General features: G+C 36.7%; 1 protein-coding gene across 4 annotated transcripts in view; it reads left to right on the top strand.

Moving 5' to 3' along the window:
• CTNNA2 (catenin alpha 2) overlaps positions 1-19,566 on the top strand; it is a 535,735-nt gene that overhangs the window by 232,867 nt on the left and 283,302 nt on the right. The gene's annotated exons all lie outside the window — the stretch shown is intronic.

Below are 19,566 nucleotides of genomic sequence, written 5' to 3'. Positions count from 1 at the left end.
AAGATTTAAAGAGATATCTTGTTGGCTATATATGAGTTCCTCTTTATATTAGCTAGTTCTATTAAGAAGAGAAAAACAGCACTGAATTTCAAATTTGTGGAACTCTTTTATTAACTTAGTGAACCTGTATCTTTTTTTTTTTCTTTTCTTCTAATTGGATCTTGAAGAACTCATTTCCTAAAGAGATGACAGTTTTAAAACGTGGTGTTTTACCAGGGTGTTGTAAAATGTCTACGCTGGGTCGCCGTTACAAGTCATGATGATGACAGCAGAGTTTATTACAGAAGGAAGTAGGTAACAACGCCGTAGTTCAGAGCTCCGCTCGGGAAGGTGCCATACATACTAATTGGCGTAGTGTTTCTAGGAGGTGATTAATGAGTTTTCTGAGACAGTCTGCAAATAATGAAGCTCTTAAACGAATAGCAAGTTAGTGAACATTAGGGGAAATAACTTGTGAGGAAAATATTTGAAAGTCGAAAATATATGTTAAATATACATCTTCTCAACCAAAATATATTTGGATTGTTCCTTCTTACATTTCAATGCAGTTTGCCTCAAAGAGCCGTTGCCTTATGCATTCTCCTACAAAAGAGGAATAATATGTTGAATGGTAAGCTATTCTGTTCTTCATGAGCTCTCAGATATTATCTGACTTGTTCTTCTGTGGTTTGAAGTCAAATACGGTTTATAGTCAAAGCTGCCCAAGATAACAAGTCCGGATGGTGCTCGTTTCCTTCCACTGCTGATCTCTGGTTCACTCTCTCTCCTCGGGTTGATTTTTTCATGAGTTGGAAGCCTGTACTGCGCCTGCTCAATTGCAGATAGTCTTGTGGTTGCAGAGGCTTTAATTTATGTGTTCCTTTATTAAACTGCATTTCCTCTTTCATTTTTCTCATGGAATTTATAAAAAAATTGTGACACTTCTGCTTTTAACTTTGCAGACTACATGGTCAGATAATCTGGTCCTAAGCTTTTCATTAAGCCTATTTCAGCAGACAACATTTTGAGATCCAGAGTCTTACCTGGGAATTAAGTAATGCCAAGTGATAAACTTAGAAATGCCAAACATCTGAATTGAAATAGTTGACCTTTTGGCACAAAGTGATGATAATCCTGCCTTGAGGTAGTGTATTTAAATACACATTCTTTCATAAGTAGTTGAGCTCATAAAATTGTATATTTGGCTATTATCTTTCATCATTGCTTTTGTAATTTTCTAACAAGCACACATCAGATAACATCTTCAGCAGCAGCGGTAGCAATGCTCCTTCTTAGAAGTAAGAATAAAAGTCCAGAATCAATATCTAATATTTCCCAGCATACAAATCCAAATCCAACTTTGGAGCGTGGATCTATAATGGGATTTTGTGTGAGTTTTTAGAGCTTTGAGGGGTGAATTTGTCTTCTTAAAGATGTTTACATGGACAGTTCTAACCTCTGATCTATCTTCCGGTAAAGTTTGCCAGTGTTCAACTTGTAAGTAGTAAGGAGGCATGTTTCTTCTGACATTAACATAACCCAAAAAACTTAAATATCAGCAGGCTTTGATCTTACTAACTAGTCTACTGTAGCATTTTTTTTCCCTCTCCAAAACTTGCTGTTATATTTACTTTTGTTTGGAGAAATTTTAATTCATAGAATTGTAGATTCATAGAATGGTTTGGATTGGAAGGGACCTCAAAGATCATCTAGTCCCACCCCCCTGCCATGGGCAGGGACACCCTCCACTAGCCCAGGTTGCCCAAAGCCCCATCCAACCTGGCCTTGAACACTGCCAGGGAGCCAGGGGCAGCCACAGCTTCTCTGGGCAACCTGGGCCAGGGCCTCAGCACCCTCACAGGGAAGGATTTCTTTCTAACATCTAGTCTAAATCGACCCTCCTTCAGCTTAAACCCATTACCCCTTGTCCTGTCACTACACTCCCTGATAAACAGTCCCTCACCATCTTTCCTGTAGGCCCCTTCAGGTACTGGTAAGCCGCAATTAGATCTCCCCGGAGCCGCCTTTTCTCCAGGCTGAACAACCCCAACTCTCTCAGCCTGTCTCCATAGCAGAGGTGCTCCAGCCCTCTGATCAGCTTCCTGGTCTCCTCTGGACTCACTCCAACAGCTCCATGTCTCTCCTGTACTGGGCCCCCCAGTTTGTTTTAAAAAAAAGAAATTAGGATTTCAAATATCCTGGTTTAAAATTCTTATTACTCTGATTTTGACAGTTCTTCTCTACTTAATTCAGGATTTCATGAGCCTTGTAAAATCTTGCATTTGTCTCAATTTCTCCTGTTCTCATTACCCTACCCTAGTTACTAATGCAGACACAGCCAGCAATGGACAAAAATCACAAGAAAACCATCTTCCTCAAGAAAACATGAATCTGATGTCTTATGGAGAAACTGGTTCCACATCTGCAAGAGATACTGTATGTTCAGTAGCCACATTCAAATACCCATTCCCACACTTAAAAAAAAAAAAAAAAGTAATTAAAAAAATCATTTGTGGATTGAGGTTAGGTCATGAATCAGGTCCATTACGGAGAAACAGAGCTGTCTTCATAATTAGGTAACTACTTTAATAAAAAAACCAGGATAATTTCTTAAAGACAAGAGTTTTGCTGTGCTAAGAAGAGAAATAAATGCTGCTCCTGCCACTAGTAACCATGCTATTTCTATATCCAGGTGCTGGTATCCCAGCATTTGTCCCAATCCATTTAAAATCGATTCTCTTTTTGACCTATATTTTTTCCAACCTGCAACTTCAGAGCATACTGCAGTTGGGAAGAGTATTTTAAAATCTTTGTCAATGAGTGAGTCCCTGTCAATGACTCAGTCTTTCATGTCAGCGTTGTCAATGAATCCCATTCCTGTCTTCAAAATGCTAAAATTACCCCGCACTAGCTCCTCAGAAGGGCTTGCTGATCTTCTCCTATTGTGAATATTCCAGTGCTTATGTCACCTATACATTTTGAGTTGTCTTGGCAGACGTGGCTATTATTTCGTGCTAACTGAGGGGGCAGTTACCTTCACAGTGCTGCCAGATATTCTGAGTGTATCACAGGTGGTGAGGTTTTTCCTTTTATAGCCTTGCAACAGTGCAAGAATCCTGACTCCTGACACTATTTTGGGATAAAAGGAGGATGTTTTGTTCTTCTGCAGAACTCCTATCTGTTTCAGACAAGCGAAACCATATTGCAGTACTTGTAACTATCGGTGACAAAGAAACTTTCTGTTTTGTCTATCTGCATCATGGATACTAATGAGCCATATTACATTGCACATTTGTTACTAACTTTGAGGTGATTGATATTTTCATCGTGAGTGGATAATTATTTCCCTAAATAGAATTCCTAATATCTTGACAACTCGCACGGCCCCCTCAAACTGATTCACTCGTGTAACTATGGCAGCTTCTTGTTGTATTTTGCTGCAAAGATTGTCTGATTAGTAAGAAACTATGATTTATTTAAAAAAATAAACTCAATGTACTTAACAAGGAAACTTAATGCTCTCTTAGAAGTTCTAACTGTGAATTATCTTCTCAGTAGCATAATGTCATTAGAGGTTTTTTTCTTTCAACATTAGCGCATAGATTTGAGGTTTATGAACAACGATTACTGCACTAATACAGAATCAGAGAATAATTTTGGATGGAGTGAATGAGTGGATGTCATCTGGTTGAAATCTGCTGAAAGCAAAGCTACCTTCAGTGCTGCATTAGGTTGTTCAGGGCCTTGTCCTCTCACGCTGTCTCCAAGGGTAGACACTCCACAATTTGGTTGGGCAACTTTATTTTCACAGTATCTTAGGCTTTATCTGGACATCAGTCAAATTCAGTTTGAGTTGACGGGGTGGATTTGGGTACTGGAGTCTTGCCCAGAGCATGAGGAGGTGTCTGGTTCTGCACGTGTTTCGAACGTTTTGGCATGGTCCTCTCCAGGGGTGCTTTCCCCCTGTCTGCAATGGGAATCTGGGATAAATAGCTTTTGTTTTGTGAATTTGCCATGCAATGATCTGTCTTTTTTTTTTTTTTTTTTTATGAAAACTATATAAAGTATCCATTTCCATTAAAGTAATTTTTTTTTTCTAAAGTAATTGGTGAAGAGAGACTAAAATATTTGCACCTAAACTGAAAGAGGCATTTTACCATAAGCTTGAACTAAGTCATGTATAAACAGCAGACCCTGGTATTCCATGCTGTAGTTCAGGCTGGGGTTTGTGTACTGACTATGGGTTAGCAATAGTAAACTGATAATACATTTGATTGCCATAATTAAAAGCATTTGATTACATCAGCTTGGAACATTTTCTATAATATGATTAAAATCGCATTGGAACACATTCAGCAGTTTTACACTCCAATAATATACAATGTGGAATGAAAACCTGGCAGCAGGCTGATGAACTCAATGTTGCATGCAGGAGTTCAGAGTAAGCACAATTACAGTGTTTCAAAAGTACTGGACAAGTAATGCATTTCAACAAAATTTTGCTTTTGTCTTTGCTTAGTCTTCAAAATGAGGCTTCAGATTTTACAAGTGCAACTCGTAGCTCGTTCAAGGTTGTTTGAACAGTTATTTTTGAAACTGTTCAAAGATCAGGATACATGCTTTATTATTTCGTACGTACTTCACAGTTTAAATGAAATGCTTAGCTGAGTTCTTTTCTTCACTGAAACATCTTGTTTTGTTTGCTTCCTGCTTCTTTTCTTTCCTCTCTTGCTTTCAAAACCTGATGTATATTTTTTGGGGGTTTTGCTTTTACTTTTTTTTTTTTTTCTTTTTTTTTTCTGTCAAATCTCCCATTCTTCATTTCTTCCACTGGGACTCTCATTCTTTGGTTTCCCTCAATTTACTTCTCAGTACAGAAAGCATCCATACTGATATCACTAAAGGGACATTCTTTGAAAGTTAAAGGTCTAAGGGAGACTTTGGTCCCTTTCGTCAGTTTGATTCCTCTGCTCCTTCAGTGCTGTCAGGTTTTCCTTTATTATGTCTAAATTCCCCAAAAGTTGGAGAAAGAATGGAAAGAAAAGGACATGTGGAATTGAACCTTAAAGGTAGTCAGAAATGGAGACAACATGGACAGAGAGTGGTGGCATAGAAGATAAACTGAGCTGTCAGCAAGCAAACAGTAGAATGGTGCAGAACTTCCATACCAGTAAATTAATATAATTTTTGTCTGTACTGTTGCCTTATTTGTTTGTCTCTATTTTCTAATACTGTAAAATTTTTGAAGCAGTCTGAATGTTTTGTTGGCACTAAGCAGCATGCAATTATCTGTTGAGCATTGGGGTAATAATTTAACAAATTTCAGGAAATCTGTTACTCATATTTTTGAATTTTCATAAGCTAAATTCTTATATATCGAGTGAGAGTTAACTTCTCTGCGTAGTTTTACTAGTATAAATTAACTTCAACCTTACTGAAAGTGTAAGGTTTGCCAATCTCAAGATTTAGTCCGAACAAATCACTGATTAAGATTGTATCAAACCCAAAGAATTTCCTTGTGTCTTTGAAGTGACAAAGTCACAGCACCAAAAAAGTGATAGAACAGGCTTCCCTTGGCAACAGTTTTACATTACCAAACTGATTGTAAAATAAAATTCATATTAGTCTAGGGTAAAACAAGACTCTAGTGTCAGAGCTGAGAAAAACTTGGTGGAAAGTTGTGTGATAGAGGCAGACCTGTAGAAAAACGAATGCATCTGTAGGACAAAGGAGTTGGTGCTGAGGACCTGGTGTCCGCATCACACCCATTTCAGAAGGGTTTGTGATGACCTAGGTCTAGTCTGTACTCATGGCGTGAACACCTGGCAGCGGCTGGAGCTCCTGAATTACACCACCTCGTTTAGTTTTATTTGGAATTAGTCCAGTCCGTATATCTGAAGACCATGCCGTGGTATGAACCCAAGTGCAGTAAATGGGAACCAACAGAGGCACAATCCTAAAATGCAGATGTAGAGTCACTCGTGGTTGCCAAAATGTTTCTCTATGGAGTTTTATCTATACAGCGACATCTGGGCAGATGAATCTCCACTCCAGCTTTGGAGTCACATATCATAACTGTTCCTCTCGTTAAACATTTTTTTCTTCTCTGTCATATTATGACTAGTAGTTTCCACTTGATGCCCATGAATCAAATCATTGTTATTTTCAAAAGAATTCACAAATAATATGGAATTCTAAGTGCCAGGTGTTGTTTCTTATATGTTCAAATAACACAATTACATTTTAAAAAGCTGTCACTACAAAACTAAAATAAAAATGAAAATACTGGGGAAAAAAAAATAAAAATCAGTGTTATTGCTCATAATTTGATTTACTGCATTTTATATCCGTTTTCTGGTAGGAGGTAATCTTCTCCAAAATTAAATGAAATACTCTACTTTGTCCTGGGAGTATGCATGCAGAAAAAAATCACTTTCCTGGGATTGATGGATAATTATTTTTCCATCTTAAACAGAGAATTTAATCACACTGATAAAGTACTGAAATTTTATGATAATAAAAGTTTACTTGTTGTGCTTTGCATTTTGATTGTTACATTCTCTTGGAAAAGAAAAAAAGTGTTTAGGTCATATAGTAGTTTAAATCATTAAATGAATGTGATATTGTGAGAACTATTACCAGCACCACCAGCACATATTGTCTGTATCAATTCAAACATTCAAAGATAAATTGCCATCTCACATGTTATAATCAAGACCTTATGTGTCATTCTTGTTCATTGCAAAGTTTAATTAAACTGGAGTGACTTTAGGGTTCACTTATAACTAGAGGCTGCCCAGCATTCAGTGTGTAAGATGAAAATGAGTTGGGATATATTTGGAGGGTAATAGAATTCTCTCATGCAGACTGAAAAGACATTATTACCATTTATATTTCAACATTTATTTATAGGATGAAGTGGTGGTGGTGATTGATTTTTTTTTAAAACATATTTGTATAATTTGGTCAGCATTATTCTACTGCACAATGAATTTAAAAGTGAAATTGTCAGAATCATTGTGAACTTAATGTCAAAGCAAGTAAAATAACAGATACAAGATAGCTTTGAGAAGGAGAGAGTTGAAAATGCCAGTGGAATTTTTGGGTTTAGATTAAATTTTCACTGCTATTCACGGGAGAAATATGCAAAAAGCCCACCTCACCTCCAAGAAAAGACTGTCTTGTTGGTAACTTTGTATTGCGTGTCTGTGACCTTTACTGTTGAAACCTTGGTTCCTACTTAGAAAGATCATGAGGGTTATATTTGGAAAATGATAAAATCTGTCTACTTACATACACCACCACATGAGCCAGGAACATCTCACAGAAGTAAGCAAGCTTGTGCTCGAAATTTGAGAAGCATCTCTGGGAAATATTTAAGAGTGTATCCACATGTCAAATTAGGCAGAAAATATTTGCTCATCAGCTAGATCCAAAGGTTAAAGCAGATTTTTTTTTTTTTGAGATAATAATACAAAGTATTTTTTTCATTTCTTGCCAGCTATTAGAAGTCAAAGGGCTCAATATTTTCCTTTTATTTTTAAGAGGGGAAAAAAAAAAAAACACAAAAAAAAAATGCAAAGAGAGAAATGAGATTATGGAAAAAAAAAAAAAAAAAAGAAAAGAAAAGAAAAAAAAGAAAAAATAAGTCCAGGACACAATTGTCTCAGTGGGTCAGACCAGTAGAACTTTAGCTCGCTGTCCTGGTGTTGGTATTTGCCGGTAGCACATGCTCTAGCAAAGAGTACAAGGAGCGAGGAAAGCGTGGGGTGAGCTTTTCCTTGCTATATCCTCCAAGTTTCCACGCAGCTGTGATTTAGAAACTTCCTGAGCTGAAATTAGCATCTGAATCACTGTTTTAATAGCCAACAATGGACCTATAATCCAGTCATTTTTCTAAAGACTTACTGAACCCACTCATATGTTTGACCTTCCCTGCAACAATGAATTCCTGAAATTAATTAGGTATTGTATGAAATAGTAATTATTGTTGTTCATTTTAAATGTCCTACCTGATTATCCTATTTTAGATCTCCTAATTTATTGATTAGTAGCCAAGTTACAAAATAACGATCTCTCTCTTTTCGCTCTTTTGCGGACTTAATGACCGTTTTCTTTCTTTAGAACCTGAACTGCTGCATCTACCACTCTCTTAAGAGATGCTGAGCCCTCAAATGTATATTTTACTTTGTCATTTTTATTCTTAAAGAAAGAATACCCTGGTCCTACAATGTGTATATGATTATCTTTTTAACCTATCCTTTTTCATACAATGTTTAGTAACTTGGTGCTATTTAATAAGGTGATTTAAAACATGTGGAGGCAGTGCTCATATTCGACTGAATAATATCTTCAAAGAAAGATGTTGTGATAAGTCAAGCAGTACAACTTATTAACCTTAGGTGGACAGTTAGAGAATTGCTTTGCATCTTCACAGAATTGAAAAGAACGAGGTCAAATCCAAACCTAGATAGAGCACAATTTCAGCCAAGCGTTTTGTTTTTTTTTTTTTGGTTTTTTTTTTTTTAGAATTGGCTTTGTTGTTATTAAGAAAATGGTACTAGACTGGAATGGTGAGTATCCAGAGAAGGTATCTACTTTGGTATTCACAACCGCCGACGGCAGCACTGAAGTATAACACGACAAGTTTATGCTGATGTTACACAGTTTATTATCTTTGAGTGACCTTTGTCTGACAGTTTGCTACAGCTGAATACTATTGACAACTCAGGGTGGATCAGTTCAATTTGTTTTTAATACAATTTGCTAATTACTCTTGAAATTAGATTTTCGGGAGGTTTCATTGCAATGTTGGAAAAAGATATCGAGGAAGGAATTGAAAACTTGCAGCAATAAGCACAATGCCTTAATTTTAGGCTATTTCTGTAAAACATTACTACCATTTTAACAACAAACAAGGGATCAAAATAAGACGTGGGTGCTTGGGAAAAAAAAATGAGAAAGAGTAATAAAGTTACAGCTAGCTGTTTAATGGGATGTGATGATGGGGAAAATAAGTTTGCAGATTTGACATGCATTCTCTCCATTTTGCCTAGATTCATTTGCAGTGTTAGGCACGTTCCTTAGATTTCCTTAATCCATGTGTATTTTTTAGAGGAAAAAACTTTAATGTGGGCCATCATGTGTTAATTTGTAATGTATTAAGGTAATTTGCTTTTGCTAGCATTATAGAAATAATTACGGCAGTGTAAAATGAGTTGCTGGTCTTCCCAAATTAATTGAAGAGTAATGAGATTAATCACGAGTAGGAGGGAGTCCAACAGAATTTTAATATGGAAGAGCAAAATGAGATTATTTGGAACATATCATCTTTTATTCCCTTTCTGTTAAAAATGAAATTTTCCATCATGTGAATGGATTTTCCCAGGGCGTTATGTGGTTGCTAAGTAGATGAGGTCAAGGGATGAAACCTCCCTGTGAGTGACTACATGGTGCAGTGCCTTGAGTTCCAAGCATCATGAAGATACGAAATCAGTGAAGAGAGATTGAAGGCAATACACATGCAATAGTATGCTACGCACACGGCGCTTTCCGAACATGGTAAAGAGGCTGTGCTTTAAAAGAAATTCCAAATTAAAGCCGTAACAAGATGATGGTATTTCCATTGGAGAAAGACTGTCGTGAGAAGAGCAGGCAGGAGTGAGTGCTAAAGAGGAAAGGTTGCAGATACTTCTGGAGGCTTTCCATGTGCGAGATGCTTTCACTGTCCCTCTTTGTGAGGTGGAAGAGTAAAGGGCTGCGGGTAGAGGTGTCCAAGGCTTCAATCTGTCCCTGTTTCTCATCTAACAGGAATCTCCTTTTACCTGTTCCTTTAAATACGGTATGGACTGCTTATCGCAAGTTGTCACTGGTGTTTTAGCTTGGGCACATGGGTGTAGATCCATAGATTTGTCATTCTTTTTGTGCGCTGAGAAGTACTCAGGTTTTCCCTACTTACAGCAAATTAATGCGATGGAAAAGTACATGGTGATTTAATAATTTTGGAGACTTGATTTTATTTCAAATAATCAAACAGGCTAATTACATATTGCTGAATTTCACAGAAACATTTTGTCTAATCAAGGTCTTGGACAACACGGGATTTACAGAAATGAGCAGATCTTTTCTTGTTAAATATTGTCAAACTAGGAAATACCATGTCATATGGTATATTAAGAAAGACACTTGTCCAATCACAGACATCATTTTGCCATTTTAAGCAGTGAAAATAGAAATGTGAAAATCTAGAAATTAATTAGAAAGGCAATAGGTAAAGCAAAGTAAGTGGGAAGTTGGACTTTCCAATTAGTCAAACTTTTCTCATTAATGAGGTAAGTTAAAACCTGAAAAAAAAAAAAAGCTATCACGGGCCATTTGTTCTGGAACAGGGCCTGCATAGAACAGACAGAATCATAGGCTTTTCCTTAAACTAATTTTTTTAAGCATTATCATTTTCTTCCCTACAGTTTATTGATAGTCTGACAGCAGCATGCAGCACGGTACGAAAGCCTGAAGTGACCCAACGCTGTTTTGTACTTCGAGGCTGTGCTTTGGGGAAAAAAAAAAAGAAAAAAATCCCAAACAATACAGCTTTGCAGAAACAAATCTGCTTTTGTTGTTATAGTAGATATGACACAACATTCTTGGACATTTAATTTTAAATCATAGTTACTTACTTTGTTGTGGCTTTGCATGGTTTATCAGCTTGTGTGGTGAGATGTTAAGTAGCTCAAGAAATATTGGAATAATTCTGAAGTTCTCAGTTAAGGATCTGTTTTAAAATGAACTTTTGAAACCATAAGAGCTCATGCAAGAGACATGAATGTTACCAGAAGCAGCAAACTCTGAAGCTTTCTTTTGGAGCATTTCTTAACGCTCGTCAAGACAAACACCTAGTTCAGGTTGTGTTATATCAAGTGGTCGCTGACTGCAATTTGCAGAGGTGTGATGCAGGCTGTTATGTTTCCTTTAATAAGTAAGTTCTAGAGTGCTTTAAGGCAGCCTCAGAAATTAGATTGGATAGTTGCTAAATTGTCAGAGGATGTCAGGGCTCTGGAAATGTTATTTTTAGTATAACTGTGCTGGTCTGTCTCTTGCCTGAGGTTATTTATGGAGCATTCCCAAGGTGGTTTGCATTTGCCAAGAATAAAGTTCTTATGCCCTAGACACCTGCATTCTCTGTTCACACTTATAATGTCACAAAACTTTAATTTTTCTTCCACAAATCACGCTTGTTCCAGATACTGGGCACCTCTGAATTTCCTCTTTTGGAAGACATTTGACCTGTAGTCTTTTTAGGTGTTTTTGAGCCTCTTCTGCAGGTCCCTCTTCGTGTTCCATCTTGGGAAAACTAGGAAGTGGGGGCACGCCTAGCCCATGAGATGAGTAAGGAGGCTGAGGGAGTGGTGATAAGGAGAGCTCTGAGACAGACTCACAGATTTACCCAAATATGGTGAATCTGAATGCCATAAAAAAATGGGGTGTAGTGTGAGTGATAGGACTATGCAGGGGATGCAACAAAAGCTTGAGGAAAAGCCGGCGTTCCTGAAGGTACCTCTGTGACAGTGTTTGGGAATCATGGGAGTAATTTTTAAGGTACAAAAATGGGGTTCACTGTGCATGCAGCTTGGATGCCGCTGTGGATGTGGCTCTTGGAAGCAGCAAAGCCATCACCAGCTGAGACGTATTTTGCATCTGAACTGCAGTCTAAAAAAATGACATACTGACATTTTAATTATTTTTTTATGTTAGTCATAAAAATGAGCAGTAAGTAAACTGTTTACTTTGAATCACTGATCTTTAATATATGAATTATTAGATGATGTACATTAAAAAACAGTTACAGCTAGGTATTAGATATTAGCTACTAGGTCCGTTAGGGACTGAGAGTTCAGGGCTATATGGTTTTTGTTGTGCATGAAAACTGTTGACAACATAAGAGCAGAAGTTCCTTGTGATTCTTTTCCCCATAGAATCATTTCCCAGAAATAGTGGCAAATTTGTTCTGGAAAATACTGAATATTCTAGAACCTGAGCAGGAGTGATGTGTATGTTATCTGGGGCTCTGTGCATCGCCGAACAGCCGGTCACACGAACACTGTGGTTTGTGCTTTGATGTAATTCATTTCCTTCCTTCCCTTCTTCTGTACTACAAACAGCCCATCTGTTAAAGTGAGTAGATTGTAGACAGCATTTTAACTTTTAGTATGTGAAGTATTTTTGATGTTTTCTGTAGAAATATGAGGCCCTCATAAATCTGCAATGTACTGATTCTCTGCAGTGAAGGGTATTTTTTTTTTTTTTTTCCTACATGTGAGAGTTGAAAAAGTATAGATCTGTATAAATAATGATAAAGAGAATGAACAGTAGTGATTGGCTTATTTCTGATCTTCCCCTTTCTGGAAAAATATTGCAAAACCCATGACAAGAACTATCATCAACCATCTGCTATTGCCAGGTGATCTTGATCTTTTTCACTTTGATTTCTTTTTGATGAGCATGGCAGACAAATTAGATTTTTCTTGTTGGCTGAGTGTCTGCATTATACTCTCACCTTAGATACCCGATACTTTCATTACAGAGTTACAATTAGGTATTAGAATGAAAACATCTCTTTACTCTTTATAAATGGTGGTACTTATTGCACAATTATACTATCAACTTTGACCATAATAATGTAAAATGTTTGTAAAATGAGTTAATATTATTTGTTTTACAAGGTTTAGGCTTTTTTAGATTTCACCACAAGACGGCTTGTTCACAAGCAAAGTTTATACTAAGGCCTTGGTGACAAGTAGGGAGAGCCGTCAGTCTGAGTAACTGGCAACATACATGAGATACTTGAGGCTGAAAAAGTGATGGCTTTTTGCATCGTTCATCCAATTTGCGGTACCGTGGTTCCACATTGGCTTGGTCCCATTGAGGATCTTGGTTCTTTGGATTACTGTGACTGCAGCGTCCATGAAAGCACTGAGGATGGGGGTTGGACGCATTTCTTAGAATCCCAGATTGGTTTGGGTTGGAAGGGACCTCAAAGCCCATCTAGTTCCACCCCCCTGCCATGGGCAGGGACACCCTCCACTAGCCCACGTTGCCCAAAGCCCCATCCAACCTGGCCTTGAACCCTGCCAGGGAGCCAGGGGCAGCCACAGCTTCTCTTGGCTCCCTGGAGCCTTCTCTTCTCCAGGTTGAAAAACCCCAACAGTCTGTCTTCATAGGAGAAGGGCTTGAACATTGCTACATACCCACAATCTCTTCTTTTGTACTACTTAAGTAAGATAAGATTTTGTAAAGCCCTAATGGAAATATAAATTCTAAATATTTTTTTTCTCACAAATATCTTTATTTTTCAATCAAAAACTAAAGTATCCCTCAAACAAACAGTTTGTTGTAGGTGCCTGAGCATGGTCAATTTGCCGTCATTCAGATGATGAATTAGGTGCAGGATGAATACTTTTATCTTGTTTTTTATATACAGTAGTATAATGGAATATCTGATACTAAGTCAATCTTTTTCATGGCTATTTTCTTTAATAAGCCTTTAATAGAATATTTCTGAGGGGTTTGTTATTTTCAGATAAGACTATATTTGTTTTGGTTTTGTTGACTTCATCTAAAAACTGCCACATCGGAGAGGGAGTTTTTATTAAAATGTTATTTCACATAGCCATCATAGATTTTTTTACAACATTATGCCACTGTTCTTAATGGTACTTTTCTGCTATATATTTTCAACTTTCTTGTTACTGTGTTTTGTAAAAATAATAGTTACATTTGTAGCATTAACATTTCACCGTATATTGTTGTTGTTAAGTCTTCCTTTAACACTGCCATGTTTATTCATTTTTGCTGGTTGTTCTTTCCGTCTTTACTCTTGTCATTACAGTGATAGTCTGAACATCATTGTTATAAATTAAGCCAGCTGTAAACTACCTGGTATGGTTACTGTAGGATAATATGTCTCTTAATTTTTTTTTTTTATTTTTTTTTTTATTCTTTAGTTACCAAAGAGAATTTAGATTGGAAAGCACAAGAAAATGCAGAGTGAAAATCTGATTCTGTATTTTGAATTTAATCAGAGGAATTAAACTGTGCTGACCATCAATGCGTCTCCTTGGTATCCTGGATGAGTTGTACTGACTCTGAGATTGCCAAGACTTTGTATGAAGGTCACAGTCCTGAAGTTAGTGTGGGACTAAAATCCACACCTGTTGATACTATTTTAAAGTCGATTCTCTTTCCAATGTGGGTAAAAGACTGAATTGTCAAGCTTCCTAACATGGTGAGTTTTTCCTAGGCAGCTCTACATGATGCCATCTTGTAGAGCTCTTAGACTACTGGAGTATCAATCTACATGATAGATTGACAATATATATATATATATTTTAATTTAAATTGAATTCCTCCTACAATAAGAATTTAAATGTGTTAAACGCTTTCTTCCTTTTTCCTCTGTAATTATTTTTTAAACTAGAAATATCTTTACTTTTTTTTTTTTATTTGGCTGTTGACAATTCTCTGTAAGATTGGTTGAGCAGACTAGCAATCCATTATAATTATGTTGGAAAACTAAACCTCTAGATATAACAGTGCTGATATTGATTGGTACATGAAATATGAAAACTTGCAGTCTGCAAAATCTTGAAGAATACCTTACAAATAATAATGAATTAAAAATAAAATCCAGAATAATATAGGAAATTTTGAATGTGTAAAAGGAATGTACTTACAGCACTATATGCGGCTTTTCATTATCCGGTATAGAAATGTTTAAGTTACAAGTTTGCAAGCTCTTTGATAGCAAGTCTGTCCAAAAAGCTCATCCTGTTTTCCTGCACAATAATACAATAATACAAGGGAACCAAAGCAAAGTGAAGAGAATACATTTATAGAGGCTTTAAGAAAAAAATGTCTAGGCATAACCATAAATTTACTAGTATATGTTTCGTTTCAAACCTGACTGTGATTTAAAAATATGCAATTGCTACAATTAGTTATCTAAAACTGCTACATATGAGAAGGTGGCTTTGTAAAATGTAAAGAAGATGCAGACAACTAAAAAATAAATAGGATTAATCAGAAGCCCATATAATGCAGATATGTAAAGTGTGGCATATTTTACATGAATATTGCTACTTTAAAAACAGAGCTTGGAAGCAATAAAAGTGTATATTATTATTTCAGAACTTAGCAGTATCAGAGGCTTAAGAATTAGAATCTTATTAAAATCATATTCCTAATTATATGACCCACAACAAACAGACTTTAAATTACTTTTTATTTAGCAGTTTGGTTTTGGTATTTGCGGCATAGATGTTTCCTGTTTCATTTTATTCTGTCAGTAAGGACTGGGGAATAAATGTATCAGTTTGTAGCATCTCATAAACTAATGGCTATTAAAGTTTGATTTCAGGGAATTCAAAATGCTGAAGAATTGTTTGGGTTTTTTTTTCTACCCTTTGGAAAATCTTCATTGCTGTATCTTGCTATAAGATAGATGGAAACACTGTAAGAATTCAAATGATTAAAATATATTATTTTGGTTTACATACTTTTATGCTTCTCAATATTCACATCTTATTTCAAAAATAATTTCCATATATTCAGAATGGATTCTTGCACCAAATGTATGCGATAAAAGTTAATTAAAACACTAAGGCATGATCTTTTCTCCAATAAAGTTATATAGGAAGAGCTTTTTATGATTAAAATTATTTGAAAATGTCTTTAAGAAAATACAGGATTTAGTGATTTTCAGTCTAAAAATGTGGTTCCAATACCAAACTTAAGCTCATTTATTACAACAATGACTGAATTCCGTATAAAACCGAAAGAAAATATTAGGTCACTCTTCTGAATCTTATGCAACTGCAAATGTCTACGGAAGAACCTTTACACATTTTTTTTTTCCTCACTCTGTCAAAGGAGACATCGTGCATATTGTGCGTTCGGGTTATTGTCTAGAATTGCCTCTTCTTTAGCTTCAGAGCGCTCAAATGTTAGGGAGTCCTTCAGTTTCGTTCAAAATTATCCAACAGTTAATTTAAGTTACATAATGGGGATTTCTTTCTTGATTGGGAAGCTCGTAATGGTTTATCAGTATCCTGTGCAAAACAGATTAGGAGATTATTTCAGATCCTAGTGATCTGGACGTTCAAAGATAGGCTGAACATGATGGCAGAGAATAACACACCGGGGTCACAAGGGAAAGGCAGGAGGAGTAGGGATGTGGGACCTTTGCGAAGCAAATTCCTTGTAAAACAAGTAGAGTTGAAGCGGTTGGCCAGCGCTTGAAGTTAATGAAAGTCGCCGAGTGTGTGTGAAATGGTACCCAACAACATTTCATGACTCTTTCTCTGTTAATGGAGGAAGGTATTTTTTTTATTATTATTATTTTCTCCCAACTCTTGAGACAGTTTGTGTACACTGAAGCCCTCGGATCGTGGCAAAATAGAACTAGATGCGTCCGAATAGTTGCGGTTTCTGTGATGTTCTGCTCTTGTGGTAGTTCTGGGAAGCGTGATTAGGAAAGTCTTGTAAACTTGTAAATATCAATCTTAGAAAATGAAAAATGCTCACTTTGGTAGGGTTGTGTTTCACTCGCTGTCACTGCTGATTTGAAGTTTTAGGCAGAGGATAACAAAAGAGATTTTTTTTTTTTCCTCCTCTAATCACTGCTTCTGACAAATTCAGAACTGATGGAATATGCCATTAAGAAAGAAAGAAAAAAAGTAAAAAGAACAAGCAGAACCACTGCTTTGTGCCATTAAGGATTTTTATTTTTTTTTTCAGTTGGGTGACATTTTGGGGATAGGCTGCAATTATTTGTTGAATATTGTGCTTTTGACTTGAAGGAGGAAGAGATGTTCTCTCATTTTCTATTTTTCTCCATATGCTGCTGATAATATTCGGTACACGTTCTTTTGTTTCCCTTTTACATTTCATTATTTGTATACTACTGCACCCTGTATTTGGTCAGCTAAGCCATTGCTTCTTATTTTACCTCTTTCACCTACTTTTTCTCTGGATGTTTCTAATTGCCCTCACAAGTCCCTGTCTCCAGGCCATGCTTTGCCATTTTCCACTTTCTTGCTTTTGGAAATATTTTAGTTCTGTTGATCCACATCATAAACAGATTTTTTCCTATTTCCTATCGTGAAACTAGGACCATTTAGCCAATGGGTATTTACCTATGTCTGTCTATGTCTGTGGCACTTTTTTGCTGTACAGGTTTCTCTGCAGAGAAATACAAAATAAATCTTACGCAGTTAACCTTCCCAACTCTTCAGACAAGTGCAATAAATTGCCCGTGTTGCAGAGTTGGTACTACTAGAAAACGTATAATTTAATATTAAACTATGAACGATATTAATTTCTACCATAGGTAGTTTTACCGTTTATTGTTAGATGCTATGCGGACAGTTCATAAACCTAAAAAAGAATAGAAGTGAAAGGACTATTCTGTCCTTCCTCATGTTAGTTGTCTGGGAGATGATGGGACTTTTCTAACGTAGTGCCTATGCCTGCACTATTGTACTGGTGTTTTGCACAGAAAGAGAAAAGAGAGAGAAAATAGCCAGAGAGATGAGGAGAAAACCACTCTGTCTCTTCACTTAGGGCTTTAGCCTGAACCAGTTAAAATCCAGTGAAATCACTGAAGTACTATGTGCGCATTTCAAAATAGGAAAGGTGATTGGAAATCGGTGAGATCGGCCAAGCTGCTTGAAACTGTATTTGCTTTCTTTCGTCAGACTGATAAAAGTTCAAGTTGCTTGCACGCACGCAAACAGCTAGCTCGCTCTGTAGATAACTTCAAAGTCAAGCTCCTGATTAGGGAGGAGATTCATGGTGCTCTGCTTTCCTTTAAATCACTGAACCAACATTTTCTTTCAAGCAGGAAGCAGGCCCAACCCAAACTAGCTCCTTTCAGAAAGCATTGACCGTTATAAAGAGAAATATCCGGTAACCGAGTGCTTGAATTACCAGCACCATGTGTATGAGGGTGAGGGACAGAGTATACTAAACTCCTTCAATCTTTGCTCCAGCAAATCCGTGCACCTTGCAAGCGCATTTTTTCTCATCTTGGTGCTCCCTGCTATTTTACTTTTTTGCTTACGATTACTCATACTATATATAATAACATAATTGTTGAATTTTATGATATTTTTTATGTATTCCAAATTGTAGTTGAGTTTCTGCGGGAACTGGTAGACTTGTAGCAATAGGAGGCTATGGAAATACTTCTCAAAAAAACAGGGCAAAGCTATTCTTTTGTTTACTTATAACGTTTAACAGGGTTTTTGTTGCTCCTCTTTTGCCCTTGAACCGGGTAGTCGCAGCGGAATAACAGAAAGATACAATTTAATCTAAAAGAGCATGCTATGTTGAAAGTAACTTCAAAGCTATGATTAAATGTACTTACAATAATTAGTTTCAAAGCATTCTAATTCCTAGCACTGTTTGAAGAATTCAGCATCTAATGAAGTAAAATAAATTACACACCACTTTGTTCATTGAATAACCAATTTTCTTCTTCTAACCACCATTTATCAACAGAGCCTTTCACTAGAAAACTTCTCAGCTCTCCTTTAAATATACTCAGAACCACGCACGCTCCTCATTCCCCCTCCCACACACACACAATGAGCTCGATTATAACACCTTCCTTGGATTATAATGTACAAAACCTAAGAGTTCACTTTGGATTAAGAGTTGAGTCAAGAGAAAGGAAGCGTTCAGTGCCAGCTCTGCAATGCTTTGCTTTAACGGACTCCTGTTGGTGTTGACAAAAGAAGAAAAATGGCATTTCCAAAATTCTATTTTTTTTTTTTTTATATTTGTAAGTAATAGTAAATTGAGAAGCTCCATGGATTATATAATTCAAGCTGTAATTTCTTGTGGAAGAAACACGAAACTTTGTATTTGCCGTCATTGATTCGCACCAAGCCAATAGGTTAGCGCTTTGGATGACCGAAGCTGAAGATACAGTATTGCTGTATCCATGAGTAATCTCCCTGACATTGGGGAAAATCCTTATCTCACATTTTGACCAGAGGATGAGAAGTATCATGTGATTTCCCTCCCATCCACACACTTCAGCAGCAACAAGAAAATCTAGGTGAGAAATTGAGAGAAATGGAGAAATTTCCGCATGAGGTTGAGTGCCACAGGAAAAGGGACTAGCTTGTGGTCACGTAGTCTGGCTTTCTTGGGTTTTTATGTATTTTGAGTAAAATGAGAGGGTAAGAAGTTTACTTGAACTTACTTTTGGACTCTAAATGATTTGCAGTACCAGTGATGCGGCAGGTCTTCTGCCTGTTTTCTCTTTGGAAATACTAAAGAGTGAGCTGAAATCGGTCTCTTTGTAGAACGGGGAGAACCCAGCACATAGGACATCCCTGATGCCTTTGGGACATCAAAAAGTACACCAGAAACAACAACAAAAATAGGAGAGAGGTCTCGTTGTTCCTATCAAGTCTGAAGTTATCTGTGACCTTTAATGGCGTTTCAGTTCTTGGTGTCTTTTGAGGTCACACTGATTTATTTTTCCTAAAGTAGGAATATGGTACGATCAGACTTTCTAACTGC

This window comes from Balearica regulorum, chromosome 4 (genome assembly GCF_011004875.1).
Source record: "Balearica regulorum gibbericeps isolate bBalReg1 chromosome 4, bBalReg1.pri, whole genome shotgun sequence".
NCBI classification, from domain to species: Eukaryota; Metazoa; Chordata; class Aves; order Gruiformes; family Gruidae; genus Balearica; species Balearica regulorum.
Note: the sequence above shows the minus strand (reverse complement) of the source record. Positions and strands in the feature narration are given on the sequence as shown.